Below are 6618 nucleotides of genomic sequence, written 5' to 3' on the forward strand. Positions count from 1 at the left end.
CACAACATTAAATTGAAAGTTGATCTCTCTCACTCACTCACTCACTCTCTCTCTCACTCACGTAACCAGTCTTTCAACCAGTCATTTAAAAGTCATGGATTAGGTCAGTCAGTCATTCACTCACTATCGTACTTTACTAGCTGTTTCATTTACTAACTTTTTTCTCTTACTATCACTACTAGCTAGCTCTTACCTACTCCATCCTTCTTATTTGCTTTACTAATTTTCTACCTCGTTATGTTTTTTTTTTTTGTCTTATTTTATTCGTTTTATCGTGTTTTGCTTCGTTTGCCTCGTTTTTGACCCGTCCGATCTTTTTATATGGGAGGGAATGTTTTTTTTTTGGGGGGGGTGAAATGTTTTTTGGGGGAATGGGTTTTTGGGGGGGGGAATTTTTTGGGGGGGGAAATGGGTTTTTTGGGGAGGGAGAGGGAAATGGGGGGCGAGGGTTCTGATTGACATGTTACTATATTCTAACGTTAAGTGTTTGCTGCTTTCACATTTCCTGTTTTCTTTCTTTTCATCGTTTTCTTTGCATCCGAACACAGTCTCCGTTTTCTGCTTTTCTTTTATTTTGCCTTTGTTCTTTTGTCTTTTTTATACTCACTCGTTCACTCACTAACTCATTCACTCACTCATTGACAACATTCTCTTACACTTTTACAACTCACTGTTTCACACACTCACTCATTCGTTTTCACTTTCACACGCACACACACACACACACACACACACACACACAGACACACACACCTTTTCTCTTACATTCCCTCAAGTCTTCATTCACTCCCTCACTCTCTCTCACACACTCAACTAGGATTCTTTCACTCTCTTTCTAATTCATTAACTGATTCTCATTTACTCATTAATCTTTTGCTCATATTACTCACTTCTTTACTCACCCACTGACTCACACTCACTCACTCTCAAATCACACTCACTCACTCCTACTAATTCACTCATTCGTTTCCGGGCATTCCCTCAAATACTATTCTACACACACATTCTTACACACTCACTAACTCACTCACACCCATTCACTCACTCACACTCACTCACTCTCAAATCACACTCACTCACTCTCAAATCACACTCACTCACTCCTACTAATTCACTCATTCGTTTCCTTGCATTCCCTCAAATACATTTCCACACACACATTCTTACACACTCACTCACTCACTCACTCACTCACACTCTCACTCAACTCTCTCTTTCTCTTTACACCCACGCCACCAGAATCGCCTTTGTCGTCCGATACTCCGAAAACTTTACCGCCGAGTAGAGATCAGTGGCGATTTAAGCTCCGTTCGGTTCGGTTCGGTTGAGTTCGGTTCCTTTCAGCTGATTTCGGTCCGTGTTATTTCGGGTTCGGCGCTTTCTCTTCACTTTCTTAATGTCGCTTAAATTTTGTTTGATTTCCATTAGGTCGTTACGGGTTTTTTGTCTTTTTCGTGTATTGCTTCGTTTGCTTCGCTTTTGACCCACTCGATCTTTTCTTTTCATTTTTGGGGGAGCGGGGGGGGCAGGGGGGACTTCCGGTTGTCATGTTTCTATGTTAAATTTAACGTTAAGTCTTTTCTGCTTCCACATTTCCTGTTTTCTGTCTTTTCATCGTTTTCTTTGCATCCGAGCACAGTATCCGTTTTCTTTTTTGTTAGTCTTTTTTCTTTTGTCTTTTTTTGATAAGTAGTAGTCGTATTTCAATCTTCGTCCTTGCTCCATTAATACTTTTCCTCTTTCTTTTTACCAATCATCATCGGAGAGAATACATTTTTTTCTTTCCCATTCGAGTCAGACGATGAAAAAAAAATTCCACTAAAAAAAAGGGGGGGTGGGGGCTCGTTCCAATCAGTTCAGTGGGTCTCGCTTTGAAGAGTTTCGTGGCCTCGGTGTTTCGAACTGAGCGACGGGAATGAAGCTGAAACAGAAAACACAGCAAAAATGAAAAAAAAAAAAAACGAGTAAGGATGCTGTGTCGAGCTTCAAAGATCTGAGTGTTGCAATTGAAACAAACCGTTGACTTGCCAACAACGCAACACTGAGCACGGGCAATTGCAGCTCTGGCCGAGTTTTCCCCCTTTTCATTCTCCGCGTCACGGTTTTTTCCTCGGACGGAGTAAAAACGCGCTAATGCCCCTGTCTCTCCCCGCCGGCTCGGTCAGACCTCATCTAGAATACGCGATGCTACCTACCACTCTCCTCTTTCCCAGCTTGCAAATGGTGGTGGCCAGTGTGTACGAAGGGTTGAGTACTGGTTTGGGAGTGGCGGCACAGGCATTGCGTACAGAGAGAAGTAGGAGAGATTAAATTTGAACCTTTGCCAGAGAGGGATTGTATGTTTCACCGCTTTCCCCCTTGCAAATGATGCCCAGTGTGTATAAAGGGTTGAGTACGGGTTAGGGAGTGGCGGCCCAGGCATTACGTACAGAGAGAAGTAGGAGAGATGATATTTGAACCTTTTCCAGAGAGGGATTGTATGTTTCACCTCTTTCCCGCGTTGCAAATGATGCCCAGTGCGTATAAAGGGTTGAGTACTGGTTGGAGAGTGGCGGCCCAGGGAAGGTAGTTGTTAGACCAGACAGTGATAGAACTAGGAGGGATGATTTTGAACCTTTCTTTCCTCTTTACGCCTTACTAATGATGCTGAATATGTACAGGATAGGTTACAGTTGAGTACAGGGAGGAAAACCCAACGGCCCTCTTAGTGTTTTATGGTATGGATTATAAAAGTCATAGGAGTGGTGACCCAGGAATGGTACAATTTAGGGTAGACAGAAAACTAGGTGGAGGGATGAAATTTGAACCTTTTCCGGAACAGAATGATACTATTTCCCTCTTCCCGCCTTGCAAATGATATCGATTATGTATAACCCGTTGAGTACAGGCTACAGTTGAGTGCAGGTTAGAGAGTGGAGGCTCAGACATGGTAGAGGTTAGGGCAGAGAATGTAATACCCGTTGATTACAGGTTACATAGCAGCGGCCCAGGTGTTGTAAAATTTAAGGCAAAGACAGAAGTCCAAATGAGAGATGAAATATGAACCTTTGCCGGAGCAGGACAGTACGATCAAAGACAGAAGTCCAAATGAGAGATGAAATATGAACCTTTGCCGGAGGAGAACAGTTCGATTCTCCTCTTTCCGCATTTCAAACGATGCTGAGAATGTATACAGCGGGTTACAGTTCGGGTTTGGTTAGAGAGAGGCGGCCCAGGAGTTGTAGAGAGAACCAAGCGGAGAGATGAAATTCCAACTTTTGCCGGAGCAGTACGAGACGGTTTTCCTCTTTAAGCCGTGGAAGCGATGCCGAGAATGAATAAAACGTGTTACAATTCAGTTTTGGTCAGAGAGTGGCAGCCCAGGCATTGTAGAAATTAACCAGAGAACCAGGCGAAGCGAAGGAATTTGAACCTTTACCGAAGCGAAACTGAGAATACTTAACATCAGGCAGAGAGAGAGAGAAAGAGAAGAGAGAAGCGGAATACAATTGAGCGAGGCCTTTGTTCAGCCGAGGAGTAATAATTGAGGACGATGAGCCGGGAACCCTGGGCAATGGCTGCTCTTGTACACACACAAAGACGGGCGTTGGATTTTGCTCTCCTCCGCCTCTGCAGATTATACCGGGAATTAACACACCGCCGCCGAGTAGTGAGAAGAATGGGCAGCGGCTGAGACGGTTTAATTTAGCGCTTTCAGACTCGCAAATTATGATGTCGGGAATTCATGAGCCGGTGAGCACAAATGAAGTGAGGCGGATTCGTTTTCTTCTTCCATTGCGCGTAAAGTCATTCGCGAGCTACGACTTTTTTAATCAATACCATAAAACACTGAGGAACTGTCGAGCGTAAATGAACTGAGGCCGATGCATTGCTTTCTTCCCTTCCATTTACAACCATTCGCCAGCTACAGTTTTTAGAATACATACCATAAAACACTTTAGGGCCGTTTAACACAAATAGAAACTGATGTCTTCTTCCACTGCACAAAAAAAGTAATTCGCGAGCTACAGTTTTTAGAATACATACCATAAAACACTTTAGGGCCGTTTAACACAAATAAAGTGAGGCCGTTGCACAAAAAAAGTAATTCGCGAGCTACAGTTTTTAGAATACATACCATAAAACACTTTAGGGCCGTCGACCACAAATAAAGTGAGGCCGATTTCTTCTTCCATTGCAAAAAAAAAAGTCATTCGCTACCTATGACTTTTAGAATCCACATCATAAAACACTTTGGGACCGTTGAACACAAATAAAGTGAGGCTGATGTCTTATTTCATTGCACAAAAGAAAGTCATTCCCGAGCTATGACTTTTAGAATCCATGCCATAAAGCACTAAGAGGGCCGTTGGGGGTAAATGAAGTGAGGCCGAAGCTTGTTTTCTTCCCTTCCACCTGAAACCATTCGCGAGTTACAAGGTTTTAGAATCCATATCGTAAACCACTTAGGAACTGTCGAGCGTAAATGAACTGTGGCCGTTGCATTGCTTTCTTCCCTTCCACTTACAGCCATTCACAAGCTGCATTTTTAAGAATTTATATCGTAAAACACTGAAATAACCGATGAACAGGAGTGAAGCGATACCAATGCATGTTTTCTTCCCTTGCACCTCAAAACACTTACTAGCTACGTATATCAACTTTTATAATATGGATCGTTAAACACCAACAGTTGAACACAAGTTAAGTGGGGGCAGTGCGTGACTTCTTTCCATTACACATAAAGTCATTCGCGAGCTACAACAATATTTAGAATATATATCCCATTTATGCACTTCTTGTTTCGTCCATTTTCCTTTTCTTTTTATTTTGTTCCTTTTTTTCTTTTTCCTTTTCCTCATTTCCAGTTAACTACATAAAACACAAAGGCAACTATTGGGTACAAATGAAAAAAAAAGTCGATACGTTCTCTTCTTCCCTTCCACCTCAAGCCATTCGCAGGCTACAAGGACTTTTAGGACATTTATTAATTGCAAAACACTGAGAGTCGATGAACACAAATGAAGGGGGGTGACTCAGGTATTCCCCCCACCAACAGTCATTCCCAGGCAACAACACCTTTCAGAACACACATCGTAAAAGACTGCGAACACACGACTTCGCTGCCAGTTTTCCTCTCGCCGCCTACATGCAAAACTGATGCTGAAAATTAATAATCCCAACAACGTAGCGAAGCGGGCCGGCCGTGTCCTGCCTTGTACACCCGCTCAAAAAAGTATCGGACATGCATTTTCCAGTCTAAACATTTTGAGGCCGGCGACGATAGATATTGGAACGAGCGAGCGAAGAACAGCGCAAGTTATACATATATTTTTTCTCTCCATAAGTCGATGCTCTCTTTCCCCGCACCGATATATATTTTTTTATGCTAGTCTGCGTGTACGTAAAGATGACGGCTCGGTTTTTGCTCTTCCCGCCTTTCAAATAGTGTTGACAGACAGGACGAAAGGTTACTGGACGATAAAGGGTAAACGACATTCATGGCTCTTGTACTCAGTGTTGTAACGTTTTGAGTTTTCTGTTTATAATTCTTTGTATTTTCCGCATCCGAGGTTAAGAAACGGAAGATGTGTAGCCTAAGTGTTCCCGGATGAAGCAACCTCGACTACTTACATGGCTCCAGTGCGCGGCTTAGTAACGCTTTCTGAAATTGTTCATATGTCGTTCTGTGTATTTTCCGCTTCCCGGGTTTATAAACGGAAGATGTGTAGCCTAACCCGTCGACTTAATACGAGGTCCGAGTGCGCGGTGTTGTAACGTTGGGTGAAGTTGTCCATTTATCGTTCTTATTTCTGATTTTAAAAACGTCGAATTAGTCTTCATCAACAACACTCTGGCTGAGTTGTTCTTTTTCACTCGTTTTTTAAGGCGTGGTTCATTAGTTGGTTCTGTTGATTTTGATTTTTCTGTATCACTTTTCACGACTGAGTTTGTAATACGTCGACTTAACTGTGTGAAAATCCAACACTTCTAGCTCACTCCGTCCTCAAAGTAAAATTAAACAAGCCAAAATAACCACATAACTTTCAAAATATACTGATACAACGCTTTTATATCACTTTTCACGACTGAGTTTTTAATACGTGAAAATCCAACACTTCTAGCTTACTCCGTCCTCAAAGTAAAATTAAATAAGCCAAAATAACCACATAACTTTCAAAATATACTGATACAACGCTTTTATATCACTTTTCACGACTGAGTTTTTAATACGTGAAAATCCAACACTTCTAGCTTACTCCGTCCTCAAAGTAAAATTAAACAAGCCAAAATAACCACATAACTTTCAAAATATACTAATACAACGTTTTTATATCACTTTTCACGACTGAGTTTTTAATACGTCGACTTGACTGTGTGAAAATCCAATACTTTTTAACTAATTCTCAAATTGGAATTAAAAAGCCAGACTATCCACGTAACTTTAAATGAATACTAATACAACATTTAGATATCACTTTTCACGACTGACTTTTATTATACGTCGACTTAAATATGAAAATTCAACACTTCTAACTTATAACTTTTAACTTCGTCCCAAAAGTAAATTAAAAAAAGACACAAACTAGCCACATAACTTTTAATAAATACTAATACAACATTTTCATATCACTTTTC

Source organism: Eriocheir sinensis, chromosome 36 (assembly GCF_024679095.1).
Source record: "Eriocheir sinensis breed Jianghai 21 chromosome 36, ASM2467909v1, whole genome shotgun sequence".
Lineage (NCBI taxonomy): Eukaryota > Metazoa > Arthropoda > Malacostraca > Decapoda > Varunidae > Eriocheir > Eriocheir sinensis.